We start from the raw sequence: 19,303 nt of genomic DNA, 5'->3' as shown, positions 1-19,303 counted from the left end.
TGTTCAAGTGCTTTAATAACTTTTATTCCAAAAAAATAGAGATCCATTAAAAGTGTCTTCATATAGACCTATTTCTTTATTAAATGTAGATTATAAAATTATAGCCAAATCAAGTAGTTGATAGACTTGCTACGTACTTACTTAAGTTGATACATACTGATCAAACAGGTTTTTATTATGAATTGAAATGCATCAGATAATATTCTTCGATTAATTATGTTGGTCAATGGATACTGAAAGCAGCCTAACCATCCTATGGTGGTTGCACTAGATGCAGAAAAGGCTTTTGATAGGGTTGAGTGGGATTTTTTTTATTTAAGGTGTTAGAAAAGTTTAAATTTGGCCCTTTTTTATTGGTTGGGTTAAAGCTTTATATATGAACCCGATTGCTAGGGGGGTGACAAATGGTCAGATCTTTTTACCATTTAGGTTGACTCATTCAACTCAGCAGGGCTGTCCATTGTCACCAGCTTTATTTGCATTGGCTATTGAACCATTAGCTCAAACTATTAGACAAAATGATGAAATTAGAGGGATGAAGGTTATGAATGAAGAATATAAGATTAATTTATTTGCAGATGATGTATTGATATATTTGACGGAACTGGAATGGTTGTTGAAGCAGTTACAAGAGTGTTTGTCAAAATTTGGAGAATTGTCAGGATATAAAGTTAATTGCAATAAAAGTGAAATTTTGCCAGTTGGAATAGGAGATTATTCAGAATTTAAAATTATTACAAAATTAAGGTGGACAAATAAAATTAAATATTTAGATGTGTTTGTAGACATTAATTATCAGTCATTGTATCAGTTAAATTATGTGCCTGTATTAAAACTGATTAAAGCAAATTTGATTAAGTGGAAAGATCTTCATTTAACTTTGATTGGTAGGGTCAATTGTATTAAAATGAATATTTTTCCCCTGAATTCAATACTTATTTCAGTCAATACCTTGTTTACTTTCAAAGGGCTTTTTCAGGATTTAAGTAAGGTAGTGCAAGAGTTTTTATAGAAAGGTAAATTAGCTCAAGTGGCATTGTATAAACTTACATGGAAATATGCGTAAAGTGGACTTCAGTTACCACATTTTCAAAATTATTATGTTGAAGTTTATTAGCAGTTTGATGGATCTAGATCAACCTCCTAGCTGGGCTAAGGTGGAAATTGCATGTATTTCTGAGGTTGAGATACATGAATTTATATTTTGTTAGAACTTGAATTTGTTACAGGAATACAATACTGAAACATTTTTCAAAGATCTGGATTTTAAAAAAAATAGGATTTGGGGATCAAAAGATAAATTATCAATTTTAACTCCATTAATCAGCTTATTTCTTTTTCAATGTTTAATAATTATTTTAAGAGTTGGGATTTTAAGGGTATAAACACAATACAGGATTGTTTTGAAGAGGGACAAATTCTTTCTTTTAATCAATTGAGAGAGAGATTTGATATATCTGTAAATTATTTGTTTGTGTATTACCAACTTAGAGCCTTGGTAAAGGATAATTATGGTAGAGAGATTAATTTACCTACTTTGTTGAGATTTGAGTCTTTGATTTCCTCTGTACCAAAGAAGTGTTATACTTCTGTTATGTATAATTTGTTACAAGATAATATGGATAAACCAAATTGGTAAAAATCTAAACTTGAATGGGAGAGTGATTTAGTGTTTATTTTCCCTGAAGATGATTGGGCGGATATGTTTCAGGACAATGTAATCAAATTGACTAATGTAAGATATGGAATGGTTAATTATAATTTTTTACATCAATTATATTTGACTCCAGAGAAACTGAAAAAATATCAGTTTAGTAATTCAGACTTATGTTTTAGATGTGATTCATTTATTGGAACTTTTTTACATGCTGTTTGCACTTGTGTTAAAGTTCAACAATTCTGGCAAGGAATTAAAGTAGTTTTGGAAAAATTGTATAACTTTACATTACCATTAGACACAATGATTTTCTTGTTGAGTAATTTGATTTCATTGAGGGGATTGGGTTTGGATAAAATTCAAATTGCTTTTGTATGTTTGGTGTTATCAGTAGCGCATAAATGTGTTGCAAATACTTGGAAAGACAATACAAAGATTAATATACTACGTTGGCACAATGAATTGAAACCTTGTATTGTTATAGAAAAATTACTTATAATTTACATGTTAATTCTTCCTTTTTTGTTAGAAAATGGTCCCTATATTTGGAATATATGCATTTAGATATACTTTGAATTTTTCTTAACATTTATAATTTTTTAATATATAATTTATATTTTTGGCACCCCTTAAGGGAGCTGGTGGAAGGGGTTTGAGGGTGGGTTTGGGATTTTTTAATTTAATTTTTCTGTTTTTTTTTTCTTTTTTATATATCTTTGTAAAATCAATTTTTTCTATCTTTAAATAAAGTTTAAAAAAAAACATGTTTTTCACGAATGGCACAGATTGGGTATTGAAAGTTTCAAGGATTTTTTTTTAAATTTATAACAGTTTTGTATCATTTGAACAGGTTTCTGAAAAGTTCAATTTACCCAATACTCATTTTTTCAGATATTTGCAAATCAGGCATTTTCTACAATCTCAAACACCTGATTTTCCTGATGTGAACATTGTTGACGTATTTTTTTTATCTTATAACATTCTTGCACAGGTTTAATATCCATTATTTATGATAAATTCAGACATATCCCTCTAGTTAAAATTAAAAATGTCTGGGAACAGGATTTAAACCTTTCATTATCGATTGAGGTTTGGGATTTAATTTTTAAGCTGGGATTAATGCTACATCTTTATGTGTCCGTCATTGTTACAATTTAGAGTTGTACATAGGGCTAACGTCAAATTATCTTGTATCTATTCAGATGTAAACTCTTGTTGAGATAAATGGAAGAGAGTAGAGGCTTCTTTAATTCATATGTTCTGGAAGTGTCCTGGCTTTGAAAAATACTGGAGGGATATGCTTTAAATTTTATATTTAACCCTGAATGTAAATCTAGAGCCAAATCCTTTGATTGCTCTTTTTTGGTACAACCGGAGAGGATGGTGTTTTTAACTCCAATCAAATATCATACTTGTCTTCTGCCTCTCTTTTGGCCAGACATGCGATATTGCTAAGATGGAAGGACGCTGCCCCACCTACCCATGCTCAGCGACTGAGGGACATCAAGCCCTGTTTAAATTTCGAAAAGATCCGTTCCTCAATTAATAACTCAAGTATTTCAAATATTTCAAATGCTGCAAGGACCATTCTTGAATTATTTCAATAACCTCTTGGCATAATATTAATCCCAAATTTCAGTACTTTTCCATTTTATTTCATGAATGAAGAACATTTTTCCTTTAGTCTTACAACATTGGTTTAGGGATGGGGTTTAGAGCCACGCCTATTTGTGATTAAAATTTTCTTTTTAATGTACTTTTGTATTATAATGTGTGCTATATGGGCTTTTATATTTTGTTGAGTTATGTAATTTGTCATTAGTGTTGTGCATTCCATAAATGCTTGTACATGCATGTTTATTTGTGTAAAACCAATAAAAATATTAAAAGAGAGAAAAAAACATAAGCAGACTGCCTGGAAGACTATTTCTCATCTCCTCACATTCAACAGTGTGATGCTTTTTAAGCAGAATAGATGATTAACTACACTTTCAGTGACTATAATTATCTACTTGACTTTAAAAAAAATGATTATGCAGGCAACTATGCGGAATTAAATATTTACAATGGGAGCACTTCCGAACTATTCAAATACTATTGCAGGTCTGAGGGGTTCTTGGCTCAAATCCCCAGCCAGCTACAATGTACTACTACTACTGTTACAATGGAGCCGGCAGATGCTGGAATCTACAGCTTCTCTCCCTCTCTAGAAGCTGCATGGCTTCCTCCAGCATATTGTTTTTACTTATAGCACTCAAGAATAGTCTCCTGGGTATTCAAACACTCGGAATATTAAGTGACATAACAGACATGTCATGAACTATGTGTTAAGTGGCAAGGATTTGAGTTTAACAAAATGTTAATACAGGAGGCGGCCACTTAATGCCTTCCCTGATCTCTCCACAAGGGTTTCAGTTAGGGCTGACAGCAGGAACATTGATTTATTGCCTTCTCGTGCAGTTACAATGGTTACAATGTTCCACACCTGACTTTGATAGATTTAAAGTATCAGTAGATTTTAAATCAGTATCAGGTCAGTTTCAAAGACTGGTTCTTGAATTAGCAGGTTAAACTTAGTCCCCGAAAAAAAAATTCCATAACCAGTGACATCACAACACAATAGTTCACAAGAAAACCAGCTGATGACACTGGATATAAACCAATCAAATGATCTGACAAGTGGATTATCTGATACTGTCAGGGTTCAACATTAATTAACCATTTGGGTTCTGGAATGAAAATGGGTAATAATATTCCAGGCTAAATTTACCAGGTATATTAAATGACATAAATCTTCATAATTTCATAATCTTCATAATTTCAAAATCTCCATAAATCTTCGTCCGTGAAGCCAAGCCAAAGATTAAATGACAGTTTAATCAAATAAGTTTTAATGTTTAGATTTCATGCATTGAAAAAAAGGATATCAAAATATTTGTTTTGTTGATACAGTATAATCCCTTCAATAAAATAGCACATTTATATTTCTGAACAGCTATTGGTTACCTATTTAAAAATTCTAAACCATTTCATCTGCATTGGACTGACAATTCACTTTCAGAGCATGAGATCCTCCCAGCACATGTTGTTCGCCCACACACTGTAAGACAGTTGAAATCAAATAGATTTCAAGTCCTCCCTTTATAACATCTTTTAATCTACCACTAATGGCAAAATTAGAGTGATTTCAATTTTAATCAAGTTTAGCAGCTCTAAGTGACTAAGTGAATTACAGTCAACAATGAATGATGTGCATTACCACCCAGAAGATTAAGAACACGTTATTTTATGAGCATAGTTTTTAATATTCGATGTTAGTTGCTGAGAATTCTTTCTGATCTGATTCACCACTGCAACTTTGCTGCAAGTGTACTTGGAGGTGCACTGAATTTACTTACAATTGGAAAGACTTGTCTTCTGGAGTCATTTAAGGCTGGTGGAACTGAGGATCTTGGGAACCAAGGTTTCTATGGGCAAATATGAAGTTGTGGACTTCTACAGTTTTTTTCAGCTTGCTTAATCTTGCAGGAGCAAAGGACTTCAGCATAAATATAGCTAACTTTGCACAAATAATTTTTTTCTTTGATCCACTAAGGAAATTTCCAGTCATCAGCGTCATGGATAGTTCATATTGGGTAATTGTAAGAGCTTCATTTCAGTGACCAATTGATGTTCATAAAATAGGCTACTGAATAAAAAGTGGGCATTTTCAGAAACAATGGAAACTCCACCAAGTTCAAATGATGAAATATATCTCGGAAAGAGTGATACAGAGACACAGCTGTTAAATGCGTCCCTCACAGGTTTAATCCTGACCTCAGTGTGAATTAACTGGGTGCTCTGGCTTCCTCCCACACCTCAAAGACATGCAGGATGGTAGATTAATTGATCAAAGTACCTTGTTCATTGTTGCAGGTGAGGGCTGCTACCAAGAGAGAGATGATAGAAATAGGGCAGCATTATCAAACAGCATTATAACAGCACCAGCCACCCAGAATCAAATCTGGCCCTGTATTTTAGAAGTTCGTACACTCTCTCCACGTCCATATGGACTTCATCTGGGTGCTCGAATATCCTCCTACATACAAAAGAATGATTCATAGGTTAATTGGTCATGAGGGTGTGTTTGGGTCATGTGGGTTCATGGGCTGGAAGTTCCTGTTACTTCTGCTGTATGACTAAATAAATAAAAATCTTGGGAGAATCAAAATGTGATTAATGTAGAAGAGAGTAATATGGCTAGCATGACCCATTGGGATGCAGGACCAGCATCAGTGCTGTATAACACTAGGACCAGCAGCATGGTTAGTGTAGCGGTTATCACAATGCTATTACAGCATCGGTGACCTGGGTTCGAATCCGGTGCTATCTGTAACAAATCTCTACATTATTCCTGTGTCTGCCTGGGTTTCCTCTAGCTGCTCCTGTTTCCTCCCCCTCTTCAATACATAAAGGGGCTCAAGGTTAATTGGGGTATTCGGGTGGCACAGGATGGAGGGACAGCAGGGCCTATTATAGTGTTTTATGCCTAAATTTAAATGTAGACAAACAACAAAATATATATTTTTAAAATTACGTAGATAAAAGGATGGCATGGTTAGCGCCACACAGTTACAATGCCAGTGATCGGGACCCAGGTTCAAACCCTGCACTGTCTATAAGGAGTTTGCACATTCTTCCCATGTCTGCATGTGTTTCCTCTGGATGCTCCGGTTTTATCCCACCATTGAAAATGTACTGGGGTGGTAGGCCAAATGGGTGTAATTTGGCGGCACGGGTTAATGGACTGAAAGGATCTGTTTCTGTGTTAGATATCTAATTTTTTTTTAAAAATCAAGTATTTTTATGAAGTGCCAGTGAAATCTATAACTCCTTAAGCATAGAAAAAGGAGCTTGCCAATTTGTTTGTAGGTGATAATAATGCTCTCCAGGGTCTTGTAAGATAAATTACTGTTCCAGAGAGCTTTGCACCTAATTGCTTTGTGCAATTTGTGCTATGTGTGAGAAGTAACTGCAGAAATTATCATCGTTTGACAAAGAGTGACAAAGGAACGTGGATTTGTTTGTTGAAATTTTTAGTTGGAGTTTAATCCAACAGAGACAATTGTTGATGATCTTTGATTTCTAATCCAAATTTATTTCTGAGTCACAGAGGAGTGCTGCTTAGGGCTGATGAAATGTCGCATTCAGAGTTGGACGGCTATTCCAAGATGGCTCTACCCTCAAGAATTGTATGGAAAGTACAGCCACCACTGGGAAACTTCTAATGAATGATTAACACTGTATTTTTCTGCAAAACATCTTGGAATTTCCAAGAAATTCAAAAAAACTGGGCAGAGCTGAAGAGAAAAAGGACAATTTTTTTTGATTGAAGCAGGTCCTGAGATTCATAAAACCATTATGAATTTGTTCATTGCAACAAAGGCAAATGGTGCATTGTTGAATCAGACTAACAAAAGTTGGAAAAAACATTTCAATTCAAAGCAAGCGAAGATTGCTGAAGGTTATTGTGACAGAACAAGTAATCAGCCTCAAAATGAAGATGGTTCACAAGAAGCTTTCAGTCCATTGCCATTTTGAAACTCTGGACAAACAAAATATTGGATGTATGTTTTGTGAGTATGTTGAAGAACGAAATGATTGACAGCAAATTGTTGGCAATTCACAATTTGACACTTGAATATGCCATTGTTCACGGTCATACCACATAGTGTTGTCCTCAAAATAGTGGATGAACTTCAACAGAAATGAAGAAGCCAGAGGGGAAAAAAATGCCATCAGCACACAATACTGCAGCTTGTGGTCACATTGCCAAACATTTTGTGGGAATTCTGAAATAGGTGAATCTAAGGCAATGTTGTGTTTCACGAGAGACTGCAGGTGATAATCTTTGGCTTGGCTTCGCGGACGAAGATTTATGGAGGGGGTAAAACGATGAGGTTATTATCATACTCATTATACAATGTCCAAATGCAACAAAATTCTTGCTGCAGCCAAATGAATCCTTGGTAAAGAATGAGCTACGGTACATTAAAATTAAACAAAAATAGTAAATATAGCACATGGATAGATAAATCAATATTAACAATTACCATAGTGCAAAAACAAACTACTGAAAGGGAGAAACATGATAGGCTGCAGATGCTGTGATTGTAATAAAAACACTGAAATGCGGGAGGAAACCAGCTGGTTTATTCAGTAATATAGGTTATTTTTGACAAGGATCTATTGCTGAATTTTCTGGCCTGAGCCCTTCTTCAAGGAAAAATCAGAAAAGTCAAAAGCAGGATGTATCGGAAAGTCTCAGAATTCAAACAATGGGGGAGGAATTCAAACTGACAAAAGGTGTTAATTGGATGTGATAAGGGTTTAGGTGGAATTGTGTGAAAGGAGACAGGGAATGGAGAGACCACCCTGGTTATCCAGCATTTAAGCAGCCAGAAGTCTCAAGACACTGGCAAAAAAAAATTGCATAAAATAAGTTGGTAAAAAATACTGAAGTTTAAAATTGGTGTGCATTAGTTTGCCAATCATGAACCACAGTTTCAAGCAACTGGAAAATGCACTTATTGGATATCTACCAATCACCATAGGTGCCAGATATCAGTGATTTTACTGCATTTATAATTTTAGATGAGCAAGTAAATGAAGAGTACATAAATGAAATTGCTTTATCTCCTGTCTGCCCAGCATTGACAGCTGTTTGCATTAATATTTCTTTATCTAAAGAATGAGGGATATTGCTGATATTAAAAAGGCAGACAAACATACCCAGAAGAAAGGAGGTTCACACATCCCAACAGTGATGATTGCAGGCAGTAATGTAGGAAAAAAACTATAAAAGAGCACCTTATATTTAATAGATTTTTTTAAATCATTTATTAGTTGGAAATTTTGATGAAAATTAAATATTCAAAATGTATTTTGCTGAAGGTGTTTTTAAAGCTCCATTAACATTTGTTATTCATTTTTGGTGGGCACAGATTGGTTTTATCTAACTGATAAATCATTAATTCCAATGAAATATTGCACATAAAATACTTAAATGACAAAAAATAATTCCAAGGAAGATCCACAGGCAACATTCAAGTGAAGCTTAAGGGAATCATATGGTTAGTTAGTTTGCAGGTACTTCTACTAAATAGAATAATACCTAGTGTCGCCGAGAATATTCTCCCAGAATCACAGTGCGGCTTTCGCGCAAACAGAGGAACTACTGACATGGTCTTTGCCCTCAGACAGCTCCAAGAAAAGTGCAGAGAACAAAACAAAGGACTCTACATCACCTTTGTTGACCTCACCAAAGCCTTCGACACCATGAGCAGGAAAGGGCTTTGGCAAATACTAGAGCGCATCGGATGTCCCCCAAAGTTCCTCAACATGATTATCCAACTGCACGAAAACCAACAAGGTCGGGTCAGATACAGCAATGAGCTCTCTGAACCCTTCTCCATTAACAATGGCGTGAAGCAAGGCTTTGTTCTCGCACCAACCCTCTTTTCAATCTTCTTCAGCATGATGCTGAACCAAGCCATGAAAGACCCCAACAATGAAGATGCTGTTTACATCCGGTACCGCACGGATGGCAGTCTCTTCAATCTGAGGCGCCTGCAAGCTCACACCAAGACACAAGAGAAACTTGTCCGTGAACTACTCTTTGTAGACGATGCCGCTTTAGTTGCCCATTCAGAGCCAGCTCTTCAGCGCTTGACGTCCAGCTTTGCGGAAACTGCCAAAATGTTTGGCCTGGAAGTCAGCCTGAAGAAAACTGAGGTCCACCATCAGCCAGCTCCCCACCATGATTACCAGCCCCCCCACATCTCCATCGGGCACACAAAACTCAAAACGGTCAACCAGTTTACCTATCTCGGCTGCACCATTTCATCAGATGCAAGGATCGACAATGAGATAGACAACAGACTCGCCAAGGCAAATAGCGCCTTTGGAAGACTACACAAAAGAGTCTGGAAAAACAACCAACTGAAAAACCTCACAAAGATAAGCGTATACAGAGCCGTTGTCATACCCACACTCCTGTTCGGCTCCGAATCATGGGTCCTCTACCGGCACCTCCTACGGCTCCTAGAACGCTTCCACCAGCGTTGTCTCCGCTCCATCCTCAACATCCATTGGAGCGCTTTCACCCCTAACGTCGAAGTACTCGAGATGGCAGAGGTCGACAGCATCGAGTCCACGCTGCTGAAGATCCAGCTGCGCTGGATGGGTCACGTCTCCAGAATGGAGGACCATCGCCTTCCCAAGATCGTGTTATATGGCGAGCTCTCCACTGGCCACCGTGACAGAGGTGCACCAAAGAAAAGGTACAAGGACTGCCTAAAGAAATCTCTTGGTGCCTGCAAGAATGACCACCGCCAGTGGGCTGATATCGCCTCAAACCGTGCATCTTGGCGCCTCACAGTTCGGTGGGCAGCAACCTCCTTTGAAGAAGACCGCAGAGCCCACCTCACTGACAAAAGACAAAGGAGGAAAAATCCAACACCCAACCCCAACCAACCAATTTTCCCTTGCATCCGCTGCAACCGTGTCTGCCTGTCCCGCATCGGACTTGTCAGCCACAAACGAGCCTGCAGCTGACGTGGACTTTTTACCCCCTCCATAAATCTTCGTCCGCGAAGCCAAGCCAAAGATAAAAGATATACTTCTATTGTAATGTGTCTGGCTATCGTATGTTCTCATTACAATTTTTAGAAACTACAATCTCATATCCAATTATCATAAACTCAATTTATGAAAACATGCTCACTATTCGTCCCTGCTACATCTTCTTATCAGTGCTAAGCAAATTGGTTCATCTCTCCATCTGCTTTTCGTGCAAAGTTCAGCTTTTACTAAACACATATTACTGAATAAAAGAAACATTTAAAAATCTATGCAATGCATTCCTTTTATTTAAATTAAAGATTATGCGAATAAATCAACTTGTTTGTACGGGGTAGAATCAACATTTGCCTCAACATTTTTTTTCTGTTTAATTCTTTGATATAGGCCAGGAATACACAAAACCTTATGGACATTAAAATAATATGGCAGTAATATTTGGTGAATTCAATATCCAAATACCTTTTTCATACAATAGAAAATATGTTTGGTGAAAAATATGCGTTAAAAAGCATTTTTTTTACTTTAAATGTTAACATGACATGGTGAAGAATTATGGGAGTGTAAGGCGAAGGGAGAGGAGGAGAGGTGTTCCAAAAATTTATTGATTTTATGTTAGTTTATTATTTTAGGATGTTGGTATTCTTTATGGATCTGCTCATTTACTTTCAATATAAAGTTGGAAGTTAACCCAGTAAAAGCATGAAACATGAATTTGTGAATTTGCATTGACTGCAAAAATAGATGCTCTGTGGTTAGCAAGGGATTACTTAAGATGGTCGAAGGCTTTAGTGAGGTCCACAAAGGTGATGTAGAGTCCTTTGTTTTGTTCTCTGCACTTTTCTTGGAGCTGTCTGAGGGCAAAGACCATGTCAGTAGTTCCTCTGTTTGTGCAAAAGCCGCACTGTGATTCTGGGAGAACATTTTCGGCGACGCTAGGTATTATTCTATTTAGGAGAATCCTAGCGAAGATTTTGCCTGCAATGGAGAGCAGCGTGATTCCCCTGTAGTATGAGTAGTCTGATTTCTCGCCTTTGTTTTTGTACAGGGTGATGATGATGGCATCACGAAGGTCAATATGGTTATCCAACTGCACGAAAACCAACAAGGTCGGGTCAGATACAGCAATGAGCTCTCTGAACGCTTCTACATTAACAATGGCGTGAAGCAAGGCTGCGTTCTTGCACCAACCCTCTTTTCAATCTTCTTCAGCATGATGCTGAAACAAGCCATGAAAGACCTCAACAATGAAGACGCTGTTTACATCTGGTACCACACGGATGGCAGTCTCTTCAATCTGAGGCGCCTGCAAGCTCACACCAAGACACAAGAGCAACTTGTCTGTGAACTACTCTTTGCAGACGATGCCGCTTTAATTGCCCATTCAGAGCCAGCTCTTCAGCGCTTGACGTCCTGTTTTGTGGAAACTGCCAAAATGTTTGGCCTGGAAGTAAGCCTGAAGAAAACTGAGGTTCTCCATCAGCCAGCTCCCCACCATGACTACCAGCCCCCCCCACATCTCCATCGGGTACACAAAACTCAAAATGGTCAACCAGTTTACCTATCTCGGCTGCACCATTTCATCGGATGCAAGGATCGACAACGAGATAGACAACAGACTCGCCAAGGCAAATAGCACCTTTGGAAGACTACACAAAAGAGTCTGGAAAAACAACCAACTGAAAAACTTCACAAAGATAAGCGTATACAGAGCCGTTGTCATACCCACACTCCTGTTCGGCTCCGAATCATGTGTCCTCTACCGGCATCACCTACGGCTCCTAGAACGCTTCCACCAGCGTTGTCTCCGCTCCATCCTCAACATTCATTGGAGCGCTTTCACCCCTAACGTCGAAGTACTCGAGATGGCAGAGGCCGACAGCATCGAGTCCACGCTGCTGAAGATCCAACTGCGCTGGGTAGGTCATGTCTCCAGAATGGAGGACCATCGCCTTCCCAAGATCGTGTTATATGGCGAGCTCTCCACTGGCCACCGAAACAGAGATGCACCAAAGAAGAGGTACAAAGACTGCCTAAAGAAATCTCTTGGTGCCTGCAAGATTGACCACCGCCAGTGGGCAGATATCGCCTCAAACCGTGCATCTTGGCGCCTCACAGTTCGGTGGGCAGCAACCTCCTTTGAAGAAGACCGCAGAGCCCACCTCACTGACAAAAGACAAAGGAGGAAAAATCCAACACCCAACCCCAACCAACCAATTTTCCCTTGCATCCGCTGCAACCGTGTCTGCCTGTCCCGCATTGGACTTGTCAGCTACAAACGAGCCTGCAGCTGACGTGGACATTACCCCTCCATTAATCTTCGTCTGCGAAGCCAAGCCAAAGAAGAAAAGACTTAAGATGGTATGTGAATGGAAATAAAAGATTGAAAGCCACTGAACTAAGCCAACAATATGCAGTAAAAAAAACCCTGGTATCTGCCAGATAAGTTAATTTTCGGGTTGCTTGGGATTGTATGTTATCTGATTGGCGAGCTAACTGCTAGGTTAAGCGACAATTTTAAACTTTCATTATTTTTACCTATATATTTTCCACAATTTTTTTTTGCCTGTTGCTTGAGGCTGACGGTTGGTTGAATTCCAGATCACTGGGATTTTATTGTATACACTGTGACTGCAAGAGTATTTCGAGGTGAGGTACCCTGCAGAGAGTGACTCATCTTCACGATACTCGAGAGCATTCTCACCATCTACAAGACACATAGCAGGTATATGATAGAATGCTTTTTGCTTCGCTGGGTGATAGCAGCACCACAGCTCTCAATAATCTTCTCGCAATCCAGGACAGAACACCCTGCTTGATTGCTAGCATTCCTGCCACAGCAACTTTGATTCCTTGCCTGAGTTACTTCTCAAGCATCTTCCAAAGCTATAACCTCTGTCTTCAAGACGAAAAATGGCAATAGCGGCATGAAAATTCCAGCACGTGGTGTTCCCTCCAACTCACACCCCAACCAGATTTGTAAATATATGATTAATTCATTGATGCTGCAGCTAAATCCTGGAACTCCCTCCCTCAAAGGACCTTAATGAAAACAACTACAGCGGTTCGAGAAGATTCCTCACCATCAACTTGTTGAGGGCAATTAAGGCAAAAAGTGAATTTTAAAAAAGATGTTCTCCAGTCTACAGAATTAATCTAGAATACACAGGAATTAAATATTCATAGCAGTACAGTCTGCAAGTTTAATTGAAGAAAAAAAGCTTTACTTGTCATTGCAGATAGTTGACACGTTGGAATAAATGAGAAATTAAAAGCTCCTGTACAAACTGAGTAGGTTCTCAAACAATGGTGTGCAGTTTTTCCATGATATTTATGTTTGCTTTGCCTTTTAATGGTAAATAATGTAACACTAGAAAGCCATGATTCTTTCATAATTTTATTTTTAAGCATTCTTTTTGAAACTTCAAATTCAAATCCTCATGTAATAAAAGCTAACATCACATTTAACTTCCCAATCATTTGTTGTACATACCTTGGCTTCCACTGACCTGCACAGAAGAACACATTTCTTTCGATATCAGCTCTGCTCATTTACCAAAAGGGAAGATAATGATAATGAATTTATTGTCACACATGTAACTGCATTGCACATATGCCTGAAATCCTTGCTTGCATCAACCAAGCAGGTACTTTATAAAAAAGACAGTATAAATACAGAATAACCATAGGGAAAGGAAATAAGGTGGAATCTCAATGGTGCAAACAGCCTGTTTTGTGGTCTCAAGGCGATCTCCAATTTTGCACCTTGTCTTCCATCCGCACATTGTAATGAACTGAGATTCACTCGACATGTCCTGGACTGACAACTGGTTCCATCTCCCGGTCCCTCCTCCTCCAAGATCCCGTATATAACTCTGGTTTCCCGCCTAAACCCTGAACCCTGTTCATGAACCCTACCTGTGTTGTAAGCTAATTAAAGCATCAGTTCTCCCTCCACTCGAGTGTGAGCTTTTATCTACACTACACACATATATTTTTGCTCACTCATTCAACTTTTCTGCATTTTAAGGAACATTTCCACTTAGGTCGACCAAAGGGTATTATGTATAAACATCTCACCCATGTGTTCTTCCTGTACTCAGCCATCCAACAAGTAAGAATGTTTCCAACACTATCTCTGGCATCAAAGGCCAGGAATGATGAAACGTACTCAATATCAACTGATATCTGAAGATGTGACCAGTAGAAGATGTTTCAAAGTTGCAACCCAGTGCACGTGAAGAGTCTGTGGAATAAGGACCGAACAATTATTGGAACTTCATGCTTAATGCTATTGGAAAACAGCCACAGACACAGCGATGGGTTCATACATGATTGCATTGCATGTTGGAGAGCCCTGTGGAGAGATGAGTCCATGGAAAAGTCATACCCCGTAGTGGTTCATATGTTTTCAGAAACAGGAGGATATAATTGTGATTCAGGTAGGTATAGGGAGACAGTTTGCACTGTTTCAAGGTTTCTGCGTTTGATTTTTTTCCTTTAAAACTGAAAATAAAAGCTATGTTGTGATTACTGCACCAGGATTTAGGAGGCCATTCAAGTAGTGTTAAAGGAGTGTAGTATGTAGGAATATGTACTAATCAGAGATAATACAGTTAGAAGTGATAGCTGGTGTCCCTACCACTGTGACTGGGAACCCTGAAAGCTATTTTACCCACCCTAGCTCAGGATAGCTCCGGGAAGCTGGAGAGAAATGTGTTGTTATTGTGGGTCGCTAAACAATGAGCGGGAGGCTGAGACAAAACCACAAGATTTGCAGCTCGACAGTCGTGGAGTGAGGCCTACTGAAGAGACCGAGCTGTGGGGTAGGCTGGTGATGTGGCCAATACCACTGTAGCGGTGGAGTAGAAATCCCAAAGGATATGTTCATCGACGTCAACCTGAGGCATGAGGCCTCAAGGCGTTCAAATTGTCTGATGTCGGGGCAGGGGTGGGGACGCTTTGAGGTGAACTGAGGCACTGCTGCCTCGAGAAATTGTGACTTGGTCGATAGTTTCCCTTTGAAGCTGGCAGACTTTAACATCCAAGTCCTGCCGATGCTGGTAAACCAGCGCTAAGATGGCTGCGGTTGGACTTTTTGCAATTCCAAACGGAATTGCGACCAGGCTTATTTGTGTTCAGGGCTTGTCCTTTGAAGTCTGGTGTTTGGAGCACTGTTGTTCATTTGAAATTTGAAAGTGTTCATTGCTACAATCGGAAGTAACAGGTTAGAGTTTAAATAATTAATATTCAGAGTTGGATGGAGAGGCAGCATCCACCACCGAGTGGCGCAGCTGCGTTCCTGTTCGGAGGACACACTACCTGCCAATTAAGGTCAAAGACTCACCCCAAGCCATCAAGGTGACCCTTACAATTGGCCCAGGTGAATCACCCCAGTTCACCCCTGTTGAGCCCCTGTACTTGGCTTCAAGCCATTTGCCACAGCAACCAACAGGGCCCACAATGACCCTTAAGAATAGCCCCCCCCAGCTTTGTCCGCATAGCTATAAAGAACCATTTGCCCCTTTGTTCTGTCTTTCTGGACTCCTTGTGGCATGTAAGTATCACCTTCTGAACTGAGTTGGGGTGAGTCTCGAGGCAAGGTAGCCATCAAAGGGTGGGGGTATGTAGTATCACCTTGATCTTATTGTTGAATGTTTATGCTTTTGCAACTTCCCCAATTTCTGTAGGTTTCCCCCTCATCATCCGAAAGTGTATATTTACCCCCTGTGTATTGTGTATGTGTAGAAGTTTGCTTTACATATCAACCCCGTTGTTTCAATTCCATCCCTGAAATAAAAGTGTGCTTTGCACCTGCATTTTGGTCTGGTTCTTAACCTGTGGGACCCACACGAGACTGAACAATAACAGTCTATGTAAAAAGATCGCCGTGCCGGTGTATTTTGGCTGTCTGTCATCGTTTAAATAGTAATCATTTTATTCCTAATTGTGCAATCAGCGCTCTGGATCAACATGCGTTGTGTTAAACGCACTATATAAATAAACTACAACAATACGACAAGAAATGCGGACATGAAGGGGAAAGCATAATGGACAGTGTTGTGACTGGGGTGGTAAAAATTACTACTAGAGCAACAAATTTTAGGGAAGTATAGAAAATAAACCCAAACAAATTTAATAAATAAAGTCTGTCATTTTCCTGCATCATTGCAAAATGGAGTCAAACAGATCAAAGTGTTGAATGTGTAGTTCAAAGTGTGGTGCGAATGACAGGATTAACCATTCATGTGCGCTGGGAGCAATACAAAAGGACTAGGTGAGTACTTCATTGGGATAGGCCTCACTTCGTTTTGTTGTGACCAAGGCCTGTCAAAATCATAGGATCAAAATAAGGAATTAAATACATTAAATTGAATAGATGGAAAAGGAGGTAAGAAGAAATTGATAACCAAATAGAACAAATCAAGGCCAGAGGGCAGCTTAGTAATTTGGGCAATGGTGAGTATGTGTCAGAAATGAATCGAATGTTTGATAGGGCCAAGTGAATGGCAAATCATTGAATAATCATATATTGTTAAAGCCAAATGAGTTTTATCTGAAAGCAAAGAAAACATGTAGCCATGTAAATTCATTGGCAAAGACAGAGACAAATGTTTTGATCCAATAGACATGACTACCATGGTTGAATGGTAGTCAGCATCAGGGTCATAATATTCCAGCATTCTAAAATGGCAGAATAATAGAGCAAAGAGAAGTGTTGATCTAATAATGAAAGCTGACTTGTGGTGAAAATTGATGGTGTGCATCCATGGAGATTGAGGTTCTGGTACATTGAGGGATACCTGAAATTAGTAACACAGATCGACGGGGTGGTGAAGGCAATTTGGCACGCTTGCCTCAACCTGCCAAGGCATTGCTTACTTTACTTGATACGATAATAGAAGATGTTGGTGATATCACAAGGAGAACTTCAGGCAGTTCTGGTCACAAGGTAGAGGGAGGACGTAATTAAGCGGGAAAGAATACAGAAAACATGCTGAAGCAATGGAGTTGTAAGAAGAGACTGTTCCGTCTGTGACTATTATCCCTGGAAGTTCAGGAGGCTGAGGGATGACCTCATCCAGATATATAAAACCATAGGAGGCATATTTTCTCCAGTGTAAGAAATGTTAAAACTAGAAGGGATAGGTTTAAAGAGAGAGAGAGAGAGAGGAATGATTCAATGAGTTCTGAAGCGCAACTTCTTGTTTACACAGAGATTTGCTGGCATATGGAACAAACTGCAGACAAAGTGGTAGAAGCAGGGACAATTCTAACACTTCTAAGATATATAAACAGCGACATGGATCAGAAATGTTTAGAGCAGAGGTTTTCAAACTGCCCGCCTAAACTCCCACTCCATCTCAAGCAATCATGCTCTGTGATTATTAAGGAGTTGCTTAAGGTGATAATGTAAGGAAGTTGAGAATCACTGGTCTAGACCCAATTGTTACTGAAATATTTTGCATGCGAAAAATTGTAATTGGCCCATTTCCTTTGGAGTTAAGAAACCGTGGACATAACGAGTCAATTAGGTACAATTAAAACAATAGTTTTCAAACTTTTTCTTTCCACTTATGTCATAGGGAATACTTAAGATGGAATGTGAGTTTAGGGGGCCAGTTTGAAAACTGCTGGTTTAGAGGAATAAGTGCTAATAAATAAAAATGTGATGAGTTCAAGCAGGTAACTTCACAAATTGTGCCGAAGGACTTTTCTCCGTCCTGTATAACTCCACGACAGACCACAGAATATTGAAGCATTTGCAGGTGAAGGGATAACTAAGGAAGAAAGGGATTGGTGAGACTAAATCATGCCTGCAAAAAGAAGCAATATGGTGCTGGGGAAACCTGGTGCAAGATGCCACTAGCCTAGCCTCTCTTTTGACAAAATACAACCATCTTTCTCTGCGTTCACTTCACTCTAACACTTATTTCCATTGCAACTCTATTCTCTGTAACTGTTCCACCCTTCTTTATATGGTTGTATAGATATTATAGTTGAGCTGTTAGACGAGTCATGGAAGAACTCCTCATTGTACTGGGTATAATGTGACAAATAAATTTAATATGGTTGAGAAACAAGGAGGAATTCCCACATTAAACCAAAGATAGCTGACAAAGCTCATTCACGTCTAATGTATTGCTCCCACAGTTCAATCAAGTAAACCTTTGGCATGTGAAGGCAAGGAATCTGCTGATGTAAACAACCTGGGCAGTATCTAAAAGAGAATGGGATTTCCCATGTTTCGTGTTCACTGGAGTGTTCATTTGACAGATTGTATGTCTTAGTTTTAGCTTTCAGTTCACTCTTTAACCATTTTACAATATCCCTGGTCCAGAAGATTAAGTCTTATGGGATCCACTGTTGTGGAAGTAATGGTGGAGCAGTGTTTCTGTGACTGGAGGTCTTTGGCCAGTGGTGTACTACAAGATCAGTGCTGGGACCTCTGGTCGTGACATAAATGATCTGGATGAAAATGAAATTATTCTGAATGGAAGTATGCAGGTGACACAGAAATTGTTAAGAGTTGTGGATAGTGAGGAATATTATTGAAGGATCTAGATCAGTTGGACATTTGAGAAGAGATGTTGCCAGGAATGGTGTGTATTTGCTATAAGGAAAGGTTGGAAAACTTGAATTGTTTTGTTGGGGGACTGGAGGCTGAGGAGCAACCTGACAGATGTATCTAAAATGATGAATGGCATAGATAGGGAAGATGGTCAGAATCTTTCCCAAGGCAGCAATGTCAGGTACCAGAGGGCTTGTTTAAAGTGAGAGGGGGAAAGTTTAAAGAAAACTTGTGAGGTAACATTTTATACAGAAAGTGGTAGGTGCTTGGAACCCATTGCCAGGGGAAATGGTAGAATTGTTTATGATAGCAACACCTAGGAAGTATTTAGACTGACACATAAATAGGCAGGTAATAGATGGATACAAATAATGTGCAGCCAGTCAGAATTGTTTAGGTTGGTTTTATATTCACTGTATCATAGTGGGTTGAAAGACTATCACTCTACTGCCTTT

The sequence above is a fragment of the Narcine bancroftii genome, chromosome 2, assembly GCF_036971445.1.
Source record: "Narcine bancroftii isolate sNarBan1 chromosome 2, sNarBan1.hap1, whole genome shotgun sequence".
NCBI lineage: Eukaryota > Metazoa > Chordata > Chondrichthyes > Torpediniformes > Narcinidae > Narcine > Narcine bancroftii.
The sequence above is the reverse complement of the archived record's forward strand: the minus strand, read 5'-3'. Positions refer to the sequence as shown.